Source organism: Ochotona curzoniae, unplaced genomic scaffold, assembly GCF_017591425.1.
Source record: "Ochotona curzoniae isolate NIBS_2020 unplaced genomic scaffold, NIBS_Ocur_1.0 contig_2210, whole genome shotgun sequence".
NCBI classification, from domain to species: domain Eukaryota; kingdom Metazoa; phylum Chordata; class Mammalia; order Lagomorpha; family Ochotonidae; genus Ochotona; species Ochotona curzoniae.
In genome coordinates, this window is record NW_024465369.1 from 3,124,033 (window position 1) to 3,137,633 (window position 13,601).

The 13,601-nt window shown below is 42.8% G+C and overlaps 1 protein-coding gene across 1 annotated transcript in view; it reads right to left on the minus strand.

The window, feature by feature from the left end:
- Positions 1-10,502, minus strand: part of ZRANB3 (zinc finger RANBP2-type containing 3) — a 219,011-nt gene extending 208,509 nt beyond the window's left edge. The window contains exon 1 of the mRNA XM_040971500.1: positions 10,458-10,502. The gene's annotated coding sequence lies outside the window, so the exon portion shown is untranslated. The remainder of the gene's footprint in view (positions 1-10,457) is intronic.
- Positions 10,503-13,601: the final 3,099 nt, after the last annotated feature.

A 13,601-nucleotide genomic window follows, 5' to 3' on the forward strand; every position in this document is an offset into this window, starting at 1 on the left:
AAGCAAGTGTGAAGACTGCAGATGGAGTATCTGGATAATAAGCATACAGTGTTTTATGTTTATTCAGGAGTTTATATCTCACAAACATCCTTGAGAGAGAGAGGTATACATATATATAATATATATATACACACACAAATATATACATAATTTCAATTATATAGATAAGAACAAGGAACAGAGATGGGTAGCCAATCTACTCAAACAAATGGCACACCCAGGAAACGAATTTAGGTACACTGCTTCCTACTCTCTGATTAGCCATTAATTACTAATTTCTAATAAATAAGATCTATTCTTTTTAAAAAAGATTTATTTTATTTTATTGGAAAGTCAGATATACAGAAAGTAAAAGATACAGAGAGAAAGACTTTCCGTCTGTTTATTCATTCCCAAAGCAACCGCAATGGCTGGAGCTGAGCTGATCTGAAGCCAGGAGCCAGAAACCTCCTTCAGGTCTACCACACAGGTGCAGGGTGCCAAGGCTTTGGGCCGTCCTCAACTGCTTTCCCAGGCCACAGGCAGGGAGCTGGATGGGAAGCAGGACTGAGAACTTAGAACCAGTGCCAATATGGGATCCTGGCGTGAGCAAGGCGAGAACCATAGCTGCTAGGCTACCATGCCAGGTTCCGATATATTCCTAAAGAGTAATCATGTTGATCCAACTATGCAATAAAAAGTGTGTTTAAATTAAGCAGAATGATCCACTGAGCCTCAAGCACACTTAAGAAAAAATTGGTACTGTTCACATCAAATGGAATACTTCCTTTCGTTAAAAGAAAGCATTTATTATCTGTAAAAATGTCAAACTTGAATTCTGTTAAAAAATGTAAGTGCAGAGACTTTTAACATGCCAAAATGGTTTCAAATTTATTTTAATAGAATAAAAGAAAAGTTGAGAATGACAAAAAAAAAAAAAGACTGGAAAAAAAATTGGGAGCACCACTTCACAGATCAGCTATGAAAACATTATGAAGATATAGAAACTGAAACACAAGGTCTGGTACAAGTAAAAGAAAAGATGGAACAATGAAAGACAACAGAATTTCCAAAATGATAAACAGTATACAACTGACATTGAAAATAAGTGGGTAGGGTGACATGAATCAATCATTACATGTTAAGATTTATATCTAAGGGCAAGGCCTGGTGGCCTAGCAGCAAAAATCCTTACCTTGAACACACCAGGATCCCATAGGGTTGCCAGTTCTGGTCTTAGCAGCCCTGCTTCCCATCCAGTCCCCTACTTGTGGCCTTGGAATGCAGTTGAGGACAGTCCAAAGTCTTGGGATGTAACACCCACATGGGACACCTGGAGGAAGTTCCTGCCTCCTGGCTTCGGATTGGCTCAGCTCCAGCCATTGTAGCCACTTGGGGAGTGAATCATCAGATAGAAGATGTTCCTCTCTGTCTTTCCTCCTCACTATACATCTACCTTTCCAATAAAAAAAAATAAATAAATGTTTTAAAAAAAAATCTGGCCCGGCCCAAAAGCATAGCGGTTAAGGTCCTTGCCTCGGACTTGCCAGGATCCCATATGGGTGCCAGTTCTAATCCCAGTAGCCCCACTTCCCATCCAGCTCCCTGCTTGTGGCCTGGGAAAGCAGTCGGGGATGGCTAAAAGCCTTGGGACCCTACACCCTTGTGGGATACCCGGAAGAAGTTCCTGGGTCCCGGCTTCGGATTGGTGCAGTACCTGTGATTACAGTCACTTGGGGAGTGAATCATCGGACAGAAGATCTTCCTCTCTGTATCTCCTCTCTGTACCTCTGCCTTTCCAATTAAAATAAATAAATATTGGGCCCGGCGGCATGGCCTAGCAGCTAAAGTCCTCGCCTTGAACACAACAGGATCCCATATGGGCACCGGTTCTAATCCCAGTGGCCCGACTTCCCATCCAGCTCCCTGCTTGTGGCCTCGGAAAGCAGTCGAGGACGGCCCAAAGCCTTGGGCCCCTGCACCCTTGTGGAAGACCCGGAAGAAGTTCCTGGGTCCTGGCTTCGGATTGGCGCAGTACCAGTATTTCAGTCACTTGGGGAGTGAATCATTAGGCAGAAGATCTTCCCCTCTGTCTCTCCTCCTATCTGTACACCTGACTTTGTAATAAAAAATAAATAAATCTTAAAAAAAAGTAAATAAATCTTTTTTTAAATAAAAATCTGCCTCTAAAATAGGGGACAATTTCTTAATTTGTTCCTTATGTTGAGGACAATTGTCAATAAATTATAATGTATGAAATATAAGTGTTCAATTATGTATGTCTGTGTATATGCTAATCTGTGTTGTGGAAAATATTTCTAAGTACCACAACTAGAAACTGTGAAGGAAAAGACTGATAGATTTGAACAATAAAAACTGATGTTTCCAACAGAATCACAATGGCAGAATAGGGTAAGGACATGCTTAAACAGACAGAAACATTAGCCAGTATGAAGCAGAGAGGACAATTTCCAGGAAATAGGAAAGGACAGAACAACAGTAGAGGGGCACCTGGAGAATGATGTCACAGGAAAGCAGCAGACACGATGGTGTGGTGCTGCAGTGACTGATACCCCAGCAGCATTCAGGGAGTGGTGATCTGAACTCCACCAGCAACAAGGTAGGAAGGGATGTTCACTGGGAGCTCAGGAGGTGAACCCAAAGAACTGCCCATCCTGCGGCTGGTCTGCTTTATTTGACCTGGAGCAGAGACAGAGCAGCAGGTCCCAGAGGGGAGGGTAGATTTCACAGTCCAGTCATCCTTCTAAAGCAGAATTAGGTGCCATTTTGTTTAAGGATGTAAAGGGTATGGAACAATTCCTTGCACACAAGGAGCTGGGAGTGAACTCATTTCTGGCTCAGTGAAATGCAACAGTGTGGCATCCTATAGGTTCCACCAAGATAAGTCCAGGTAGCCCTCAGACCCAACGGCCAGCAGATTAAGAACCCTAATAGTGGCACATCAGGCATCATTTTGTACAGCGTGGCAAAGGCTTTAAAATTGCAGGGACAAGAGTGAGCTGTGTATGCACTGAGCTGGGAGCAAACTCAATGAGCTCAGTGCATTGTCCTAGTACCACAGGGAAAATAATACCAATTTTAGCATCAAGTTGGTCAAAACAGGTCTATGTGGTCTTCAAACCTAACATCCAAAGGTCTCCTGCAAGATCAGCACCACCAACAACTTAGCCATATAGGACACCTAGTGTCTCCCTAATCCTGGGAACTGCTACAACCGGAAGTGAGAGAAAGGTTGTATAAAGGTGCAGTCTCAGCATGGAAGCAGAGAAGGGGGAGAGTGGTGAGCCAGTAGCTGGGGCTACAGAGACCATGGTGGAAATCTAACATAAGAACCCAGACCTGGAATGTGCTGGAAAGAGTGGCACAACTGACTGCAACAAAGAACCGTGTAGCAACTGGAATAAGTAAAATTGAACTGTAGACCTAAGGGTGACACAGTTGAGAAACCTGCCCCAAGGAGAAGAATCTGCTAACCAGAAGTACAATGAACAGGAGCAAAAGAAGAGACAGTGGCACAAGGAATATTACTGAAGACTCTACTGCAAAAGAGCAAAACCCGTTGCCAACCTCAGAGTTCACAGAGGAAGACATTGAGAAAATGAGGGATACAAAATTCAAAACACTTCTTATTGAGTTCCTTATCAACAACAAGAAGCAGGCATTTAAGGAATTCAAGGAATATGTCACACTCGAATCAAATGAAAGCTGACATATCAGAAATGAAGAATACAGTGGAGCAAATTAAAAATACAGTGGAAAGGGCCTGGCACCATAGCATAGTGATTAAAGTTCTTGCCTTGAACACGCCAGGATCCCAAATGGGCACCAGTTCTAATCCCAGCAGTCCCACTTCCCATCTAGTTCCTTGCCTGTGGCCTGGGAAAGCAGTCGAGGACGGCCCAAAGCTTTGGGACCCTGCACCTGCATGGGAGACCCAGAGGAAGCTCCTGGCTCCTGTCTACAGTATGGCTCAGCTCCAGCCCTTGCGGCCGCTTGGGGAGTGACTCATGGGACGTAAGATCTTCCTCTCTCTCTCTCCTTCTCTGTATATCAGCCTTTCCAATAAAAATAAATAATTTTTTTAAAAAAAGTACAGTGGAGAGTCTCCAAAAGAGAATGCAGGAGACAGAAGAAATGATTTCAAAAGTTAGAAGATATTTCCTGTCACCAGGGGAAACATATAAAAAGTTGGAAGCAGAGCTGGATCAGGCTAAAAAAAGGACTCAAGAATTGAAACTCACCATTAAAAGGCCAAATATAAGAATTATGGGAGTCCCAGAAGCTGCAGAAAGAGAAGCTGAGTTTACAAATGTACTTAATAAAATAATAGGGGAAAATTTCACTAATCTAAAGAAAGAATTGGGAAGCAATACCCAGGAGGGGAATACAACTCCCAACAGGCTTGACCAATAATGATCTTCATCAAGACACATGATAATCAAACTCTATTCAATTGAACATAAGAAAAAGATCCTTAAATGTGTTTGCAAAAAAAAAAAAAAATCAACTGACATATAAAGGATTACCAATTAAATTCACAGGAGACCTCTCACAGGAAACTCTACAGACCAGAGCAGAATGGATCAACATACTGCTGATTCTAAAAGCAAAAAATTGTCAGCCCCGGATAACGTACCCTCCAAAGTTTTCTTTTGTCTTTGAAAATGAAATAAAATTCTTTTACAGTCAAGAAAAATTAAAAGAATAGGCCTTTTCCAAACCTGCTCTACAAAGGATACTTAAAAATGTTCTCTTGACAGAGAAAAGGAACAGTGCCCACCAAAACCAAAGGCAAATGCAAAGAACATCCCAGTAAAATAACAACAGAAGACTAAATCAATGAACAACTCCTTTGCTAAAATGATAGGACCAAATTGCCACTCGTTCACATTAACCCTGAATGTAAATGGCTTAAAGTCATCAATAAAACATCATAGATTAATAGTATTAGCAGTATTAAAATAACAAAACCTTTCTATTTGTTTCCTACAGGAGACATATCTCACCAACAAAGATCAGCGGAAATCCCATGGCCTACTCACCTATACCATAAAATCATGGTCATCATCATTAAAAGTCAAATTAAAAAAAAAAGATTTGATGTTTGCAGCTTAAAATAAAACAGCACTAAAAAGCTAAAAAATGAGTAATAAAAGGAAAGTTAAGATATAAAAATATATGATGAATAACGTAAGAAATCATTTTAAAATTTTTAAAATTTCAACTTATTTTTTGATGTTGTTTACGTAACTAACAAGAATGCAGGCCCATGAGAACCACCTCTCAGGGTGGGGAGGGTTGAGGCATGGGGGACGGTGAGTGGGACAAACGTTTCCAATTTTTTTTCTTTCCTTATCCCTTCTATATGTGTAGGGGAGGCATATATGCTTGTGAGGGTCCACAGTCACTTCTTTAATATTACTAAGAGACAATGACATATAGCATTAGGCTACCCAAAAGACACTAAATATTAATGAACAACACACAGACCAAAAACATGCATCGGTTGAACTCATCTAAATAGCAAAGGAAATTAGTGAGTGAGTGACCACTTTTTACAGACTTGATAAACAATGGGACGTGGGTGCTCTCAAACTGTTAGAAGCCAAGAAAACTAGCATATCCTTTCTGAACAACAATTAGGAATTAGTATATTTATAGCGAAAATTAATCCTCTTACTAATAAAATTGATTCCAGGAATATTCAAGCAAGCATGCAAAAAGAGTGTTCTCTTTATGCACAACATTTAATTGGTTAAGCAAACTGGGTATATGTTAGTAGCAAATGAGTTGAACTCAGGATTCACAAGAGGTATTTACACTCCCCATTTAAGTACCTATCAACTGATGGATAAAGAAAATGTGGAAGAAAAAAAGGTATTAACAATATTCATGCAGCCAATCGCCCTTGGAAGGATTTCTGCATCCTTGGGGCAGTGATATGAACAACATCTCAGAACTATCGCACCCACTTAAACAGAACCCTCAAAAAACACTCCACAATGGGGACCCTGGGATGACACTGGGTGGCAGTTCCCCATTCCCTGGATAACGTGGCAGGTTAGAGATTGGGAGTGGCTTCTCCTCTAGTATCTACCTCTCCCCTACATAAGGGAAGAAGAAAAAGAGAATGTGTAAGCACTGATCTGACCCACTATCCCCTGACCCTTGACCCTTCTCACCCTGATCAACTATGTAAACATCATTAAAAATAAAGTAAAAAATGTTCATGGGCCAGCACTGTGGCATAGCACATCAAGCTGCCACCTGTAGGGCCACATTCCATATCAGCACCAGTTCAACTCCTAGCTGTTCCACTTCAGATCCAGCCCTCTCTACACTGAACCCATGCAGAAAACCCAGAAGCTCTGAGCTCCTGTCTTTGGACTGAAACCATGGTTGTTGTGGCTCTTTAAGATCTCTCCCCTCTATCTCTTCTCTCTATAACTCTGTCTTGAAAATAAATAAATAAAACTTAAAAAAAAATGTTTGGGTGCTAATATAATCTGACAACAAGGAGCGGCCCTCCCTGCCTCCTCCTCTATGAACACAAAAGAAAAAGAAGATTGAAACATGAGTCCAACCCAACTTCCTCCACACCTGACCCTCCCCATCCCACTAAGAGGCCCACATCATGGATCCCGCTCACCTATGTAACAATATTAAAAATAAATTCTTTGAAAAGTTAAAAAAAATAAAATAAATGTTCATAGAAAGGTATAATACAGAAAAACTTCATGATGTTCAAACTTTTTGACAACAAGATAAACTTATCTTTCAACGTCATTTTCCATGAACTTTTGGAAAGGCTCGCATATATGCAATGAATTAGTTTTTCACAAACAAGGCTATATTCTGGATAGGGGTGAGACAGAGTCAGTGAGAGGCAAGGAGCTGAGAGGCTCCCAGTTGTTTCTGTACTGTTAAGACCTTCACCCACCTCCACAATAATTTGGCACTTCCATCTTCCCAGGATACACTGAGCCTCCTCCCTCATATGAGCATAAGTGACCTCAGCTCCAGGTGGAGACTCGGTGAAACCTTCCAGATTTCATCACCCACACTGAACTCCCACTCCTCCCCACGCTCCATGATGTTTGTATATTCACTCAGGACACAACTCCATATAAGATAACGGGGCAGCTACACTCTGGTTCAGAGGAGTCTTCCCATGAGGCTGTCTGCATTCATTTGTGTGTACAATCTCTTTAAATAATCCATCCTCTCATCTGTTCTGAATTCATCTCTTAGGTAGAGACAAGACTCTAGAGTAAATACAGCCAGGGACATGTAAACACCCATAATATCAGCACCTGGACACACAGTATAACAGCCTAGATGAACCTTGAAGATACTATGCTAAGCGAAATAAACTGCCATTATCCGAATCGCTTAAAGGAGGCATCTAGAGTGCTCAAACTCTCAAAAAGTGAAACATGTGGTAGTCAGGGAGTAAAATAGGAGAGTTTTTTAATGGCTCTGGATTTTCAGTTTGGCAAGACGAAAAAGCATAGGAAATCTGTTGCACAACAGAGTACACAACATACTTAATACCTCCACAGACTTCAAAATAGTTTTAAGATGGTAAAATTCATATTACGGACATTCAACACAGTAAAACAGAAACATGAAACTGAAAGCAATGTAAATACCCAGCAGCAGCAGATTAGTTATGTTAAAGTTATACAATGAAACACAGGTAGCCAGCAAAAAACGACATTGAGGGCTGCGGGCTTCACGTAGTAGTGAAGCCATCAGTTAAGGCACCCATAGGTCAGAGTGGAATAACTGGATTCAGTGCTGGATTCCAGTTTCCTCCTTACGCAGATTCAATTATCCAGTTCTACAGCTCAGTTGGGACACTAGAACTGAGCTCCTAATTCAGGTCTCATTTTGAATGAACATTTGGGAAGCAAAACAGCAGATAGAGGCCCAGCATGGTAGCGAGCCACTAAAGTCCTTGCTTTGAATGTGCCAGGATCCCATATGGGCGCTGGTTCTAATCCCGGAAGCCCCACTTCCCATCCAGCTCCCTGCCCGTGGCCCAGGAAAGCAATCAAAGATGGCCCAAAGTCTTGGGACCCTGCGCTCACATGGGAGACCTGGAAGAGGTTCCTGGCTCCTGGTTTTGGATCAGTTCAGCTCTGGCCATTGTGGTCACTTGGGGAGTGAATCATCGGGCAGAAGAGCTTCCTCTCTGTCTCTCCTCCTCTCTCTATATATCTGACTTTGTAATAAAAATAAATGAATCATTAAAAAAAAAAAACAACCAATCGATGGGAGATCTCTCTACCTCTCTAAAATAGTTAGTTTATTTAGATCATTTACTAACATTTAACTAAATTTTAGATAAATTTCAGTGATAGTGAGTCACACCCACAACCAAGTATTCTGTAAAATTTTTTACAAAAACAGAGTATGGACAGATTGTATCATACTACTCTGTTGTTGCAAAAATTTTCACAGCTGGAATTGGAATGAAAGGCAAGACTCAAATATAGGAACTTCAATTATGGGATTTGGGTATCTACAAAGGCAGCTGAAGTACTATCCCTAGACTCAAATTCCTTTCCTATATATTTTTAAATACTGAGTTTGTATTATGCACTTAGGAAAATTTAAAAGCTTAGAAGAGACTGCTCCTACTGCTTCCAGAAACCTGCTATGGAGTATTAACATTCTTCTCTCATTATCTGTCTTGCACTAACTAAAAACTAGCAAATATTTAAGAGGCAGCAGAGCTGTGTTATTATGAGTTCAGGAATCAAACAGCACTGGATATCAATTTTAGCTCCAAACTTTACCTGATGATGGACTTCAGGTCTTAAAGAATTATACTGGGCCCTAAAATTTCTTTAAAGATAAAACAATTTTTAGATGAAAAAGCACTTAATACACAAGGCATCATTCCCAGATTGGAGGAAACATCCAATGAGAATTAACCTTCCTATTTTAAATTTTATTTTCATTTTATTCGGAAAGCAAAGAGGAAGAGCTCATTCATCCACTGGTTCACTTCCCAAATGCCTAACGCAGCTGGAGTTAATTCAGCCAAATCCAGGAGCCTAGGACTCAATCTGTGTCTTCCAGTGTGTGTAGGTGAGTGTATTTTGGGCATCACTTACTGCAAGAAATTGGACTGGAAGTGGATGAGCCAGAATAGTTCCCATTATCATCAGTATTGAAAAACAATAAAATATAACTGAGCATATATACTAGACTACACCACAAAATCACCTTGGAAAATCCCAACTGCATTAAAAAGCAAAAGACTATAGTTTGCTGCTTAGATCCACAAATTCATCTGGTTGGAAGGTATCGCTACATTCCTATACACGAAAGCTGCACTACAAAATTTGTCTTTTATTTGACAAATAAATCACAACCACACATACTGGTACAAACTTAGTACTTCAGTTAAACAAAAAATAATAACGAAAGAAAAACACATTGAGTCAAAGAGAAAAAGCAAAGATACTAAATAAACCACACCAAGCATTTACCAATGAAGTCCTAATTGGATTTAGTGAAACAGCTGAAGGAGAACAACATTACCAGTAATTAGGCTTAGCCTTCCTCGTCCTCACAACGGCTTTTACACAAGGACTCCGTCTTTTTTTTTTTTTTTTAAATCATTGCTCTACCCCAACCTCTGGATTAATGCTTAACACAATGTTACAGTTCCATAAGCACAACAACATTTATAAGAGAGACATGGAACTGTAGGGAAATAGGTTAGAATGTATCTGAGAGTTTAGGTCAAAATGATGGAACAGTTTACCAGAATGAAGTGTATCAGGTTTGGGGAATCTCTCTGCTGATATTTCTGTCTCTTTTATTCAATGAGGTTCCTTGGTGACCTCAGAAGCAATGACCAACATTATATCTATACGGTCAATTCTGCATTGTGAAGGTGTCAAAAACCAGAGCCTGATACGGTGCATTGATTACGAAATCTTTTATGACACCTTTATTCATCCGGTATCTTACAGTTGGAGCTCTGCAGCCCCTTGTTGGATGGCTGCATGACTCAAAGAGAGGAATGGTGATAGAACCATTCTTAATGAGTAAGCCTGAGCCTGGCTGAGGCTCTCCTCCTTCAGAGCTAACTTGGAAACGTGTTTCCAGAAGTGGGAGGAGTTAGCTCAGAATTTTCCGAGTCCATTCATTCGGCCACACGGACCAAAAGCCACACTCACCCATGGAAGATAAAGAAAATAGAGGCACCCACCACAAATACATGGCTGTAGGAGCCAACCTGTAGTGAGCAGGGCAAGAACCCAAACCACTCTGACCCGCTAAACTGAAACGCAGCGGTGCAGAATAACCATGAGCGGCTGAGCAACGCTCCCTGGACAATCCACCCGCGGTGTCATAAAACTCCTCTAAGTTCTGTCCAACTTCTTATTTCCCACAGGAGAAACTAACGACTTGCCCGAAACGCCAGAGGTCCACACCTGGTGTTATTCGTTGCAAAATCCTCAACTCCCGCCAACAGGTTTGGGATGTGTCCGCCCGAAAACGGAAGTGACGTTCAAAGGGAATGACCTGAGAGTAAATGAGTTCAAATACCTACAGTCTGAGCCTCTCACGGTGTTGCGATAAAACTCTCTTGTCTGTGAGGATGGAGAAAAGGATTCAATACAAACTTGGAACCGCTCATGTTCCGCACCAACCTCCCAGTCTCCCAAATAATTTGTCTCATTGGCCAAAGGATGAGGATTAGGTGCTTCGCAGAAACTACAATTCCCGTCAGGCAACACATGTAATCGGTTCAAAGGGTATGAGTGTGAGCAGGGCATCTTGGGAACTGTAGTCATCTAGCTAAAAAGAGCAGTCCATCCCGCCCTCTGCCATTGAGGCTGTGAAGACCAGGTATTCAGTTTGGAGCCCGTTACAGCTCAGGAGAGGAGCCACAACCTCACTTGTCCTCACATGGAGAATGAAAATTTTCCTTTATTCTTACAAGGCAGCATAAACACTAGTTGAAGCAGTATCGTCTTTGAAAAAAAAAAATAGTACGTAAAGGTCAGTAAACACTCCCGGAACTACCTCTCCTCAGACTTGTAACTCGTGGGAAAAGGTGGTTCTTTTACAAGTGGGCAAAATGGCTGTCGTCCTAGTTTTGCCATTGGTTGGCCTTTGCGTCCATCAAGGGCGGTTGCTTCCCACCGATTGGTTGTTTTTCCCTTGAGGGTGGAGGAAGACTTGGCCCGGCTCTCCCGCGGCCCGGGAGGAGATAAAGGGGGTGGAGCGAGAGCATTGACTTCAAGGCTGATTGGACGTTCTCCACGTCACTTCGGGCCTGTACAGCCTACTGATTAGTCGATTGCCCCGCAACCAGAACGAAGAGGCGGGGCCAGTGCGTGGTGGGAAGGGGCGGGATTCAGCCAGCCACGGCTGCCGCTGGAGCCGGTGTCCGGGCTGGTGATGGGGTTAATTCCCTTTCGTAAGACTCTGACTTGCACCCACCCAGCCCCGCCGTCGCCCCGCCGCGCCGCGCTCCAACCGCCTCCTCCTCCTCCTCAGTAACGCGGGTAAGAGATGCCCTCCCCTCCCCCCGCCGGCAGCTCCCCGGGAATAACGCGCCTCGCTCCCCTCCCCCGCCCGCCAACCGGTAGCGCTAACGGAGAAGGAGGTAGACAGGGCAGAGATGTGGTTTGTGAGAAGGTGGCCTGGCCGGCCCGGGCCGTGGGCGCTCGGGCCAGGGCCCCGCCGACATCCTGAGGTGCCAGTCCGCCCGGGAGCTCGAGTTGGGCGGGCAGCCGGGCTCGCCCGGCCCCGGCGCGGCGACTGCAGGCGCAGCCTGTCCGCGCCTGGTGCGCCCACCGCCCCCGCCCGGGGGCCATGTGAAAAGCAAACCCCCTCGAGGCCTAAAGCCGAGGAGGCAGGGGAAAGGTTTCCGCGTCCCCGCCGTGGCTGCCGCTGCTCTGGAAGCCCCAGGGACTGGGGAGCCCGCCGCCGCCGCCGCCGCAGGCCTTCCAGGAGCGGGTGCCGTGCGTGGTTCCGCGCCCGGGGACTCGGGTGTCCGCGCCCGCCCGGCCCGCCCCAGCCGGCCGCAGCCCTGGCCTCGGACCGGGAGAAATTGGTTTTTTGCTTTTTTTCGTTTTTTTTGGGTTTTTTTTCCTCTCTCGAGGAAATCGGACAATGACTGCCTGGTGAAATGTAGATAACGTCCTTTCTGCGGTACTCGAAGAGCTTTAATGGGAATACATATATACACACACACACATATATATATTTTTTTTTACAAAAGTTGAATGACTGTCCCTGCTAGGGTCCCTGGGGAACCGTGTTACACACTTTACAATTCATGAGCTTTCAGGCAGACATCCCCCACCCCCAACCACCACTACCCCAGATTCCTTCGTGAAGTTTTGTTGTTATTTTCTGCGTGTGGCAATCAGGTGCAAAGGAATACCTCTGTTCCTCGAACTTGGCATGTTACAAAGAAATCTTAGATTGTTCCTGAGGTAGCAGCTCAACTAAGTAAGAGATGGAGAGATGTTTTGCAAAATAGTATGGCTGAGTAAGTAAATAGCAAGTGGTTTTTCCAGTACCTCTTCGTGGAAACATAACACACCAGAGTGCCTTTAGCTTAAATGTCATTGATTTCAAGAGTTTTGGAGTGATGGAAAAGTTCAAGTCAAACTGCAGGTCCACCCATCTATGATACCTGAAACAAGGTTCATGAAATATTTATTAAGATGCTATTTTGATAAGAATACGTAAACCTGCCTCGGTTTTTGAAAATATGACATTTAAGGGGATATCCTGTTACGCTTTCTTCAGTTCTTCATTGTGCACTTATTAAAAAAAAATCACCTCCTTAGCTTTTTGGGGGGGTGGTGTCCTGGAGGAATGTGTCCTTAAACAGTGGATTCTGTAATCTGTGGTAGACAGGACTATAATCAGATAAAATCCAAGGCCCATCTCTGAGGCCTACTTGTTATCAGCATAAACTTGGGTTATGAAGAATCTGAGCTTTAACCAAGTGTTCGACCAGTTCATTTAGGAGCTGAAATAACTATTATGGTTTAATGAGTTTCCCTATTCTGCAATTAGTACACCTAGATACAGAAGTGGTATAGATTTATAGATTCAGAATATGGCCGGAATTTAGGTAGATGGTGTGTAGATTTTTTTTTTTAATGAAGCATACAATCTTGGAAGTTCAGTGGCTTCAATTATCCCTAAAGTACCCCAGCTCAGCCGAATATTTTCTGTAACTCAGTTATTTGATTGTACAGTTGGTTTTTTCAAATCTCTTGTGTGTTTTGTGTACAGATGGGGTCTTGATAAAAATGTGGGAGGCGTCTATGTCCTCTGGCTATCTTTGCTACCACTGTGTGAGCCTCAATTTGTTTTCTTCATCTATGAAATGGGAATGATGCCTGAATTGTGGAATTGTGAGGAATAAAGGTTTAATGCCATTAGCTTTGTGCCTGACACACAGTTTGTGTGATTAAATATTAACTGTCATTTTCATGTATATTTGGAGAGATTTGTTGTTCATATTTGTACGATATTGACGCTGCCTCACATTTGTTGTTATTTGTGGAAATGACTAGGAATCTTAGTTTATATAGTAATGGTTCAAA